Source organism: Physcomitrium patens, chromosome 22 (assembly GCF_059467195.1).
Source record: "Physcomitrium patens ecotype Gransden chromosome 22, ASM5946719v1, whole genome shotgun sequence".
NCBI classification, from domain to species: Eukaryota; Viridiplantae; Streptophyta; class Bryopsida; order Funariales; family Funariaceae; genus Physcomitrium; species Physcomitrium patens.
Window position 1 is genome coordinate 7001848 of NC_143431.1, and position 13605 is coordinate 7015452.

Below are 13605 nucleotides of genomic sequence, written 5' to 3' on the forward strand. Positions count from 1 at the left end.
TTTATTTTTGAACCTTCGTAAAATACATGTTTAGAATTTCTTTTTATTCTTGCTACCTAATGTAGAATTATTATAAAGAAATATAATATAATATATTTTTGCTAAGTTTTATTTTATTTTTGAAGTATAAATTAAATAATTCTATATCAAATATCAAATTATTCATCAAATTATAATACATTGATTCATTTAACAAATTTTATCTCCAATCTAATTATAAAAGATCATATTATTTTTTTTAAAATTATCTATTTAGCACCAATCAATCTTTTTTTAGTTTTTTATACATGTAGATATTTTGGTAATCCCCCAAAGTTTCTTATTAGTTTTTTTAAAAGTATAAAATATTTTATTACCACTAATCCTCTTGTTCTTTACTCATCTACTCTCAAACAACTATTGAGCAACTATAAGATTAAAAAAAGGAAATTTTTCAATTGTATCCCTAAAATATTTAGAAATATCAAGAACACTCTTGTATTCTTGATAATTACACATGTACCCCTGAGTTTTCTTATAGTATAATACATTGTTGAAATCATAAAAATATCCCTGGATTTGATATGTTATCAAAAAACTCTTGTTTTAGCCTATTTTGGGGCCCAATTCAAGTGCCGCAAAATATGCGGCGTGGTACTTCCAAGGATAGAATCCACATCCCTCCGCTACTGGCATCACACCTCTTTGTTGATTTTAAACATTGAGGAGGGGCATGAGGAGGCCTTCACACTGACCATGCTTAGGGTTTCATGAAAGATCCCAATTGCAACTTGTAGTCACTACACTGAGACAGGCATCATCTAATTGTGAGCTCTCATTGCAGCTTGCAGTCACTGCATTGAAATTACAATATTCTAGATCTCATTTTAAGCTTGAATTGAACTTATTGAACAAACACAACACATGCTTGCAGCACCCATCTAGTTCAAACAAAACCGGTGGTACTGTTGACTTCAGGTGAAGCTATATACAATTGTTTGCATTCTATTTTTTTGACAATCTCCTGAGACATGCACACATGAAATACACCCTGGTGTTTCTTTTTGACTAAATGTGTCAAGTGAACTAGCTAGGATTGAATCCTCTGAGGAATACTAAAGCACGCCAATGTAGATCTTCACACCAAGCTTAAGTCTGATGTAGCAACTGCTACTTCATGGATGAATCGACCTTGACAACGGGGAGGACAATCTTTTTGGTGCTTTCTTATGGAAGAATATGGAGACAAACTAGTGATTTTCATTTTTATTTTTTATGTTTTATTAGTATTTTGTCCCTCTTAGCAGCAACTGGGATTTCATTCTCATTTTAAAGAACTTAATCAGTGAGAGAGGATGCCTTTACTAAGCCACTGGTAATACTTGATGGGTACATCATTTGATGGAGTCATGAATCGGCGTTGAGATAAAGTAGTACTGAATGGCTCCACGTCACAAACATAAGGCACCAAGATATGGAATCATGGAGAGACACTTGATCAAGGAAAAATCGGAGATGAATGATTTGTTGCGTGCTACACGGACGTAGTGAAAACCTTACATGAAAACAATGAGCGTGGATCCAATACTCACTACTGGTAATTCAGCAAGCATCACTGTGCCAGATGGACAACTGGTTGGATATAGAAGATCAGGAGCTGGACCGATTGGATCACACAAGGCAAATTATGAGAATTGCATACACCAATGGCGAGTTTGTCACTAACGCTTGAACAAAGGTGATTGGCTTTGACTATCAACCGGAGAGTTAGGGCTTAGAGCAGGAATAAAAAGGCTTCTTCTTTCTATATATTCAGCCTCTCCTTTTCCTACCATCTTTGGTGCATCTCATTCTCCTTTCAACATCTACTGTGCGTGCTTGGAGTCATGCGACGTGCTTGAAGACATGCGATGTGTGTGTGGGTTGATCGGAGGGAGCTTGATTAAGAATAGAGTGAGTTTTTCAATTTTTGTTTGTTTTCTGTTCTTTGTGGTATCGTACTTGAAACTATTTTTGAATGTTGTGCAGTTGTGTGCGCTATTCTTTTATTGACCAATTGCAAGATCTCCTAATAGAATATGCCCAAATGATTGTTCTGTTTTTATTCAAATTTGCGAGTTTGGTTCACTTTTACGTCTGAGAGGAGCATCGGAATTTTAAAAGGAACTGTTCAGTGTATACAAGAGTTCCAGTTTGTAATAAAGATGATTATATTTGTGTTATATTGGGCAATGGAGGTTATTTGTGAGAGGGGAGATTTAAGTATTAAACATTGTGCTTATTGTAATTGTTTTGTTGCGGATTCTGCTCTTTTGACTTTTTTATTTTGTTCCGTGAACTGTTTTTGTTAATGTGTGGGTATACACGTGTCACACAATTCTTGCATCATTCGATTGCGGCATGTTTCGTGAATTGTTCGCTCAGGCCTTCATTCCTGCGTGATTTATATTTCCTTCATGATTCTTTTGCCTTTCGTTTCTAATTGTGAACAAAACACGCTATTTAGTTTTTGAAAGCACTTTCTTTGATTTCATTTGCAAAGGTTTGACAAAAACGGGGTCGTCTTGGAGATGTGGGTATTGCAGATCAGCCGCAAAGCCATCGGTGCCGTCTCTTCACACATTTGTGCTCCCAACTATATCGCCCCAACTTGAAGTCATGGCACAGAACTCCCAATGTTGGTGAGTCTGCATCTTCTTCCTACCCCAATCTATTTTGTACCCCAACCCATTCTGCAGCAGCTCCTAGTTGCTAAATTCTGTTCACCGGCTCCTGCAAGTTTGTTGAGGTTTGTAATACTGAACACCCCTCCGAGTAGCACCTGTTATCAATTCCACATCAGGTTAACACATATCCAGAACCTTGCTTTGTAGCAACTTCGATGACCAATTGTCAAGTTCATTTACATGTTTGCTAGCAGTATGTCCATGCCTTGGCACTGTCTGCTTGCAAATTCCTTTCAACGAATTATGTCAAATTTTAAGTTGAACTGGAGGAGAATAACTTCTAAACATCCTTCATACACTTGTAATTTATATTTTTGGGCTAACATAGCAAGATTGTGACCTTATGTTCACTTTGTTGCAGATAAAACACTTATAGCCAAACCAGCCAATTTGGCATTAAAGCAGCATCATGGAATTATATGCTCCAGAGTCTCTATTGACATATATCATCAATCGACACATTCATATTGAAAAGGTATGTCTTTTGTTAACAAAAAATTTTAATTCAAAATGACAAATGCTATTGACATATATCATCAATAGACACATTCATATTGAAAAGGTTTGTCTTTTGATAACAAAAATTTTTAATTAAAAATGACAAATGCCCTTATTGTAGGTATTACATTCAATAGTAGTAAAAAATTGAAGGAAGCTATTGCTCTAGCAAGTATTACAAAACAATCAATATCAAATCTGACTAAATAAGGTATATTGTGAAGTGTTGCAACTACAATTGTAAATGGAGATTGCATGAATAATAATCTCAATTTGCATCTTCAAATGAATTTGTGATTAGTACATTTGTCTTTAAGTATACATAGATTGATATTAAGCACATGAGTAATTAACATGCCAATTGGATAGCAAGCAATGTGAAGAACAAATTGGAAACACATCATAACATAGAGTTGTAGATATTTGAAAGATATTTGACATACTACAAGTATTTTGGTATATTATTTGATGTCACAAATATATTATATACAAGTTCTAACAAGAAGTTGAATTGAAAAGTTTCAACAAGAAAATGAGCAAAAACATGATTAAATCATATGATTATAAGAGAGGTGGATGTTGCAAACATTCAGCAAGAAGATTCTTAAAATATTTTTTAAATATTCTATTGTGTTCTAAAATATTTTTAGTATATTTCAACAAATTCTAAGAAGTTCTAAGAAGATTAAAGAAGTTATTCAAGAAGTTTTTCAAAGTTGCTTCATCTTCAATCAACATAAAAACTTCCTGAGAAGTTTCTTAATATCTAATATATATTAGAGTTGAGACTCAAAAAATCCTCAGTCTCAAAAAAATATCTCTTGGAGCTTTAGCTTGTCTCTCTTGGTGTTGATCTTGTACTCATTATATTTAATCAAGTTTTTATTAGTTTTTTTGTTATAACTCTTTTGCTCAACTTCTTATTTGGTTGCCTGTAAAGTGTATCCAAGATAGTTTGCCAAGATTGTTTTTTTATTAATACTAGAATTTGATCCTTCTTGATAGAGAGTAAATTACTCCTCTTCTTGAAGGTATCTAAGCGCTTAAAGATTGCGTAGTACCTTTTTCTAAATTGGTATTATTTAGAAATTTATTTTTTATTTATTATTTTAGGATGGTTAGAGATAAAGATATTAGTATAGTTAAGTCTCTCAAATCTAAGTTAGATGTTATTATGAATATATTGAATGCTTTAGCTTGTAGAATTATTGAAATTGAAAAAAAATTTGCAAGATTTTATAGTGATGCAAGACCTAGAGTAAGTTAGCCTATGATGCAACTACTTTCTCAAGCTTCTACATCCAAGGAGGTAGTAGTACCTATAATTTAACAAAAAAAATCATCTATTCAAAAAATAAGAAGCCTCAAATTAGTCTTCTATAAATGTTTGATTATACATACTCAAAGTTTCAAAGATTTATTAATCAAATTTGATTAGTAATTTTTCTACAATCTGAGTGCTATTCAGCAAAGGAGTTTTAAGTTGGTTTAGTTGGAATCTTGCTCACAAGATGAGCGTTATCTTAGTTTGCTCTTTTATTTGAAAAAAGATTTCTAACTTTGAGCAACTTTAAAACTTTTTTAGAAGCATTAATGGAGGCATTTGGAAAACATGATAAGGCTGAATGAACAATAATAAAGATTTATTCATTACGTCAAAGATCACGCTTTACTTCAATTTATGCATCCAATTTTAGATAATTGGCTTATAACATCAATTAGTATTAACAAGCACTTATGAGTCAATTCTATTAGAGACTAAAGAATCATGTAGAAGATCTATTATTATCATTACTTGATCTTCAAATACTCAATGAAGCTATCAATCAAGCTGTGAAGTACAATAATCAATTATTTCAATGCCGTCAAGATCAACACTCATAGACTTTGACAAAACAATGACTAAAAATTTGTACTTTACTGCTTCTACAAATATATTACTTCTACATTTCAAAGATGAGAATATAAAAATTAATATGATATGGTTTAAACTTTTTAAAATAAAAAAGAAGAATTGTCAATCTAAATAAGACTAATGCTTGAATTATGGTGAAAAAGGCCACAAATCTATAAACTGTATAAAGAAACAACATACAATTAAGACTAAAAGTATGATTCTTAAAGAAATTGAAGAGGCCCAACTACAATAAAGTTTGTATAGTTGAATATTCTAATACCTCAAATTCATTAAGGTTCCTCTTTCTTTGCCCAACTTGCTTGTTTTTTTATTATACCTTTATTTTTTAGTCTATAAAAACTTCAAAGAAATACCTTATTAGATTCAAGATTATTTTCTTATTTTTTACACGAAAATTTTTTTAAACTTCATAAAATTCTTTTAGTACAGAAGTCAAAAACTATATATGTAGAAATAATAGATAGTCGACTTTTATCTTCAAGTAATGTTATTCATAAAATCATACCACTAAAAATATGATTTAAAGGCCATAGTAGTAAAATAGTATTTAATATTATTAAAATTCCATCTAATTCTATCATTCTAAGACTTTCATGATTAAAAAGATATAATCCATCTATAGATTGGAGATTTTATAAGAGTAAATTTTCTATAGAATTCTTTTGAATAAAATCTATCAAAAAATCATCAACAATAAAGTTTTATTTACTAAAAATAAGAACTTTTGTAAAGAAGACTAAGAAAGAAATATCATTTGTTATTTATATAACTCCAACTTGTGAAGAAGTAAGCTTACTAGTAGCTATTGCAAAGCAGTATACAGAGTTTCAAGATGTCTTTAAAAAAATAAAAAAATAAAAAAAAAATAAACAAACAAATAAACAAACAAACAAATGTTGACATATTACTAAAACATTGATCATATGATTGTGCCATTGATCTTTAAGAAGAGGCTCAACCACCATTTGGACCAATCTACAGTCTATTATAAAACAATCTTTTCATATTGAAAGATTATATCTACAAAAATATTGCAAAGAATTTTATTTGGCATTCCAAATCTCTAGTAAGTATACCAATACTTTTTGTGAAGAAAAAAGATGGATCTTTATAAATTTATGTTGATTATTTGCTAGTTTTTATTGAATATTTATCAAGAGTTACTTCCAAATTATTATTCTTCTCACTTCGTTGACATCCAAAGATAGATTGGAATGAAGACCTCAAACACAAAAGGCTTTTTAAGATTTGAAGAGAAAATTTACAATAGCTCCAATCTTATTACATCTAAATTTTATGAAGGCTTTTTATTTGGAAACTAATGCTTTTGAATTTGTATTAGAAACTATACTATCACAGATTGAAAAAGATAGAAAGCTCTATTTAATTAAATTTTATTCTAAAAAGTTTTGAGTAATAGAAATTAATTATGAAATTCATAATAAAGAGCTTCTTACAATTATAGATTATTTCTAAGAATGATATCACTTATTGGAAGGTACTATATATATTATAATTATATATACAAATCACAAAAATTTAGAATATTTCATGTCAACTTGGATTTTGAATTATCTCCAAGCTCATTAGAATATAACATTATTTTTTTTTAATTTTATGATTATATATTAATCAAAAAAATAGCAAGGACTATCAAATGCTTTATCAAAGAAATCATATCTTATTCCAAAGGTTGGAGAAGTAGTATTTGATTAGTAATATATCACTTTCTTAAAGTCAAAACAATTTTGACTTTGTACTACTTCTATGATTATATTTGTTAATTCAAGTTTCTTTGAATAAATTTTTATAGTATTAATTAAGGACTCATTAGTTTGTAATATCAAATAAAGCCCTAATAACAATAATGTCAAGTTTATAAAAAAATATTTTATATTTTAAAGATCATTTATATATTCCAAAAGGACCGATGTGACTTTGTATTCTTCAATCTTGTCATAATTTTCTATTTGTACCACATTTTAGATTTAAAAAAATATTAGAGATTATTTCTCAAGATTTCTTCTGGCTTCAAATATGAAAGATCGTGAAGGACTTTCTCTTCTTGTGTGAAATTTATTCAAGATCAAAAAAATTTCAACATCATCTTTATGAACTTCTACAACCACTACCAACTTTGAAGTAATCATGATCTTTAATATCAATAGATTTTATCATTGATTTGCCACCATCAATTATGTTTGATGTTATTTATGTTATTGTAGATTAACTTATAAAGATGGCAAATTTTTTCCTATGAAAAAAGATAATTTTAAGAAAAGAAATAATATGAATGTTTCTTAATAATATATATTGATATCATACCTATGTAATGACATCATTTTTTATTGAAGACCTCAATTTATGCCAAATTTTTCAAAATCTTTTTTTGAAATATTGAAGGTGGATACCAAACTTTTCTTTGCCTTCCATCCTCAAATCAATAGTCAAACAAAACAAGTCAATTAAGTATTAGAGCAATATTTGCAATATATCAATAACTATTAACAAGATGATTAGACCTTGTATTTATCTTTAATAAAGTTTTCTTATAATAATATTCATTATGCTTCAACTCAATAAACACCATTTTATACCAATTATGGTTACTATCTAAAGCTTAATTTATTAAGTACATCAAAAGATGAAAATCTAATAGTTGAAGTTCTTGCAAAATAATTGCCACAATTTCAAACAACTTTGAAGTTCTATTTAAAAAGAGCTCAAGATTCTTATAAAGAATCTTCAAAAGAATTTAAAATAAAAATAATAAATAAATAAATAAATCATATTTTTTAAATTGAAGATAAAATATGGCTTCTTTGACAAAATATCAAGACCAATCGGCCTTGCAATAAGTTAGACTATCAAAGATTAGGACCATTTTGTATTCAAAAGCAAATCAACCCAATGGCTCATTGGTTGAAACTATCCACATCTATAAAGGTATATCCAATCTTTCATATTACTCTCTTAGAAGCTTATTTAGAATCAACTATTTCATGAAGAATACAACCATCAATGCCTTGTATTGAAATAAATAATCATATAGAATATGATGTAGAAAAGATTTTTAATTCTTGACAGAGAAAAAGTAAGTTGTAGTATTTTATTCATTGACATGGCTACAATATCAATAAACATATATAGAAAGTAGAAAAAAATCTACTTGATGTGATATAAAAAATACATGAATTTCATTGATACTATCTTCAAAAATCTAAATCTATTTTAAAATTACTTTTCTATGAAGCTACGACTAAGATATTATATGTAATAAAATAAAGCAGATATAAAATCAATACTCCTCATGAAACTCAAAGTTAAAAAGAGAGGTGATATTACAAACATTTTGTCATTGACATACAACTAAAGAAAGTTTGAGAAGATTCTAGGAGATTCTAAAAGGTTCTAAGAAGGTTCTTATAGATCTTAGAAGGTTCCAAAAAGTTCTAATAGATTCTAAGAAAGTTTTAGAATGTCATAGGAGATCCTAGAAGATTTTAGGAAGCTTTAGATGATTTAGGAAGTTGCCAAAGAAGGATCTTAGGCTTGCTTTGTTTCCAAGCTTCATAAAAACTTCTTAAGAAGCTTCCTAGGACCTAGTATATATAGAAGTCTAGGTTGAGGGGATCCGTTGTTTTGACAATTCACTTCTCATGGCCTAGCCAAGACCTTCTTGCTTGAATCCAATTATTGTTCTAATATCGAGCTAACTCCATTTCTTCATCTTAAATCCTTGTCTTGTATATGGTTTCTAATAGTTTTTCAAGACTGTCTTAAAATAATATTAGAAGCTTCATCTTTCTTGATAGAGAGGTAATTATTCCTCTTTTTAGAAGTACTATAGCATTTTAGAGGTTGAAGATTATCCTCTTGTAGATTATTATTATTTTTTTTATTATTCTTTTGATTTATTTTATACCATAGATTAGGTTTTTTTTTCCTTTGAATGCATGTGTTTCTCTAATTTTTTATGGCAGAAGGTAAAAAAGTCAATATGACAAACTCCAAAGATATCAAGTTAGATTCTATTATTAATGCTCTTGAAGCATTGAATATCAGAATAGAGACTTTGTCAAAGTAGAATAAAGAACTATATATGTTCATATATAATGGTCAAGGAGCTGAAGTATCCCAACTACTATATCAAATGGTAATAGAGGTTCCAAATTTTCAAATGACTATATTTGTTTCAACAAACATGTGAGGTGCATCCACTCAAGGCAATGATTTGACAAAAACAATAGCAAAAAAATCAAGGATCAATCTTTCAAAAAAGTTCAATTGCACCCACTTAAAATTTCATGGCTTTGTAAACCAAGTCAACTAATCACCTTGCTTCAACATCAGTAATATTCTACTGAAGCATCTCATATTGGTTTAATTGAAACCTTGCTCTTATATCAAGCTTTATCTTATTTTGCTACATTATTTAAAAAGAATTTTCTTATATTACACAATTTTGAAGCATTTTTGGCAGCATTTTTGAAAGCATTTAATGAACATGATAAGATTTATTCTTCAAAAACTAAAATTCAAAGACTTTCACAAAGAATACATTTTACATCAATGTATGCCTTAGATTTTCAATAATTAGCATGTGATATAAATTGGAGAGATGTGTTGATGAGCCAATTTTATTGGAGATTAAGAAGTGATGTCAAGGACTTATTATTGTCTATGTCACATTCTCAAATAGTCAATGAAGCCATTAGTGAAGTTGTAAAATATGATAATTATTTATTTCAACAATAATAAGATAAATATTCTTTAATTACGCCACATGTTGGTGCTAAAGTATGGCTTCTTTGGCACAATATAAAAATAAACAGGCTATATGATAAATTGGATTACTAAAGGTTGGAACTATTTATGATTCAGAAATAAATCAATAACGTAAATTATCACTTGGAGTTATCTTCATCCATAAAGTTTCATCCAATCTTTCACATTTCTCTTTTGAAAAAATATAGAGAATTAAGCATATCAGGTCAAAGACAACCACCACCTCCTATGGTTGAAATTAATGATCATGTTGAATTTGAAGTAGAGAAGGTATTAGATTCAAAGATAAGATATGGAAGGCTTGAATATCTCATCCATTGGTACGAATTTGATATCGACAATTACATGTGGGAACTACTTGGCAACCTTACAAATACACAAATGAGGGTTCAAAAGTTCCATCAATGACATCCATCCAAATTAAAAGTAGCAAAATGAGAAACAGTAGCTTAGTAAGATGGCTTCACCATAAATATTCTTAGTTCTTAACCTCATAAAGAAGTGGAGGAGGCAGCCTCTGAAAAGATAATTTTTTCAAATGTTTAAAATAGTATAAGTTAGTAGTTCAAGTTTATGACCATAGCCTATTTATATTTTTTTAGTCTTATCTATTTTATAAGATATGAATAGTTAAGAAATAGATATCTTGTCAGTCATACCATCTCAATAAAGTAGCTTGCGGAGACGATTTCAAGATGAAGAGCTGCCTAAACCACAAAGACGTCCAAGGATACCTAATAATAGGTTGCTAATAATTATATTTGAGATAGAACTTGTTTATAAAAGATGGCCAAAAGTAGTGTTTATAGGACTATTTCATAATAAAGATATCAAAGTTCATACTTGGTCATAAATAAAAGGCTTAGGGCACTCTCAATGGCTATAAGGACTTATAAATTATTTGCCTTACAAAAAATAATTAGAATATATAGTGAATACCTTATAACAAATCTTCAATTTCTTCTGCATATACTGACTTACAGCAACATTGCTTCTTGGAGACCTTGAAGCTAGAAGAGGAAGTGATGTGACGGACATACAACTGAAGAAGATTTGAAAAGATTCTAAGAAATTCTAAAAAGTTCTAAGGTTCTTGTAGATCCTAGAAGGTTTCAAAAGATTCCAATAGATTCTAAGAAGATTCTAAAAGGTTCTAATAGATTCTAAGAAAGTTCTAAAAGATCATAAGAGATCCTAAAAGGTTTTAAGAAGCTTTAGACGATTTAGAAAGTTGTCAAAGAAGGATCTTAGGCTTGCTTTGTTTTCAAGCTTCATGAAAACTTTTCAAAAAGCTTCCTAGGATCTAGTATATATAAGAGTCGAGGTTGAGGGGATCTTTGGTCTTGACAACTTACTTCTTGTGGCCTAGTTAGGACCTTCTTGTCTAATATCTAATTATTATTCTAATGTTGAATTAATTCCAATTCTTGATCTTGAATCTTTATCTTGTATAAGGTTTCTAACATATTCAATAAGAAGATTTTAAGAATATTTTTAAAAGATTTTAAAAGATTTTTAATATATTTTAATATATTTTTAAAAAAATTAGAAAGATTAAAGAAATTATCTAAGAAGCTTCTTAAGATTTCCTCATCTTCAAGCAACATGGAAACTTCTCAAAAAGCTTTTTAATATCTAGTATATATTAGAATCAATACTAAGGAGATTTTTAACATTGACAACACATTTTTTGGAGCTTTAACTTTCCTCTCTTAGTATCGATCTTATATTCATTTGGTTTAATGAAGTTCTTGTTAGCTTTCTTATTCAAATTCTTTTATTCAACTTCTTGTTTGATCTCCTATATAGTGCATCTGTGATAGTGAGCTAGAGCTCTAAGAGATGTATTATCAAGACTAAAGTTCTTTTTAACCTTCACTTCAATATATATTAGGTATTAGAAAGTTTTTTCAGAAGTTTCTATGTTGCTTGAAGATAAAGAAATCCTAAAAAGTTTTTTCAAAAGTTTCCATGTTACTTAAAGACAAAATAACCTAAGAAGTTTCTTAAATACCTTCTTTAATTCTCTTAGAGCTTTCTAAAATCTACTAGAATATTTCAAGAGCCTTTTAAAGCTTTTTAAGAATATTTTTAGAATCTTCTTGTTGGATGTCTGTAACACTTGATGGCATAGCATAGAAGAAAAAAAATAATTTCATAACTAATTGATTCTTATGAAGATAGCTATACTAACATGAAAGCATATTATTATCAAATTAAGATAATAAATCTCAAGAGTTATGTAGAATTAAAAGTCAATAAAAAAATTATTATTTTTAATTATTTATTAATTATATTTAATTTTATATACCTTATAATATTCTTGATTTATAATTGATATAGATAGCACTCATTTAAAAGATAAATACTATAAAATATTTCTTACTTCTACAACAATTAATGCACAGAGGCTACTATTTTCTATTGCATTTGGCATTGTAAATGTTGAAAATGATGAAAATTGGTTGTAGTTCTTGTAGAAGCTGAAGACATCAATTCTTATATTTTGACCATTGAATTCCAAACTTTTGAAGTTCACATTTTTATTCTAATTGATAAAAAGGTCTTATTGATGTAGTCAACATTGTATTTCCAACACACAAACATCTATTCTATATATGCTATTTAGTACACAACTTATAATGACAATTCAAGAATCTAATGCTACTATGACATCTTTGGGAAGTAGCACGTGTATTAACTATTTTAGATTTCAATATCAAACTCTCAAAAGTCTAAGTTATATCTAAAGAAGGTGTAGAGTATTTGATGAACACTACACTATAGTATTTGGTATTGTCACAATTTGACAAAAACTAATTTGGCCATATGATTTCAAATATTATAGAATCTTTTAACTCTATGATTTTGGAAGGGCGTAAAATGCCATTAATTCCAATATTTGAAACAATTTATTAAAAACATATGGCATAAAACAATGAGTAACATATTATTACTAATATAATTACTGAACTATTGTCAATTATTATAGAACAACAGATCAAATAACTACTAGTATTTACACAAGGCTACCACATCCTTCCTTCATCTAATACTATCTTCAAATACATATAAGAATAATCATCTAATCTTATAGATTTGAAAAACCACACATGTACTTACAAATGGTCGCAACTATTTCAGATCTTGTGTGTTATTGTAAAGGACATGAATCTCAAAGAAAAAAAATCCGCAATACATTCTTGTATCACTGAGGAGAACTAGAGACTTACTCAAAAGATGATATAATATTAAATTAGAATGGCTATTGCCCAAAAAAAGAAGATTAGACAGACTTAAAATAAGATTAAAGATTAGAAAGATATTGACAAGAGTAAAGAAGGCTTCACTCTTGCCTCCATATATATTCTCTAATTAAGAGCTACGTGGCAACATTCTAAAAGACCTCTAACATGTGTTGACTTTGCTAGCCACATGTCTTAACTTACAAAGTGAGTTATCTATTTATACACCACATATTTAGCTTGTTTCACAAGCTACTATATGGAGTTAACTTGTTCCACAAGCTATCAACATGTGGTTAAATTTTTGACCAAGTTTCTAACCTACAAACACATCTAAAGTCAATACCACATCTATGAAGCTTCTACAGAGCTTTTTTAGAAGACTTTATAAAATTTACCTACTTCTATCTAATCATATATATAACTATTAGAATAAATATATATATATATA

General features: G+C 28.9%; 2 long non-coding RNA genes across 3 annotated transcripts; one reads left to right on the plus strand and one right to left on the minus strand.

Moving 5' to 3' along the window:
* The first annotated feature begins 316 nt into the window (after nucleotides 1–316).
* LOC112274930 (uncharacterized) lies at nucleotides 317–5958 on the plus strand. Its single transcript, XR_002967585.3, has 3 exons — nucleotides 317–1932; nucleotides 2565–2660; nucleotides 3067–5958. It is a non-coding gene; the product is annotated as an uncharacterized LOC112274930 (long non-coding RNA).
* On the minus strand, nucleotides 2059–3108 carry LOC141044741 (uncharacterized). Of its 2 annotated transcripts, none has more exons than XR_012216415.2 (2): nucleotides 3046–3108; nucleotides 2059–2800 (listed from the first exon to the last, which is right to left on the minus strand). It is a non-coding gene; the product is annotated as an uncharacterized LOC141044741 (long non-coding RNA). The 2 variants fall into 2 exon arrangements; XR_016499931.1 differs by having other exon boundaries at nucleotides 2886–3067.
* Nucleotides 5959–13605: the final 7647 nt, after the last annotated feature.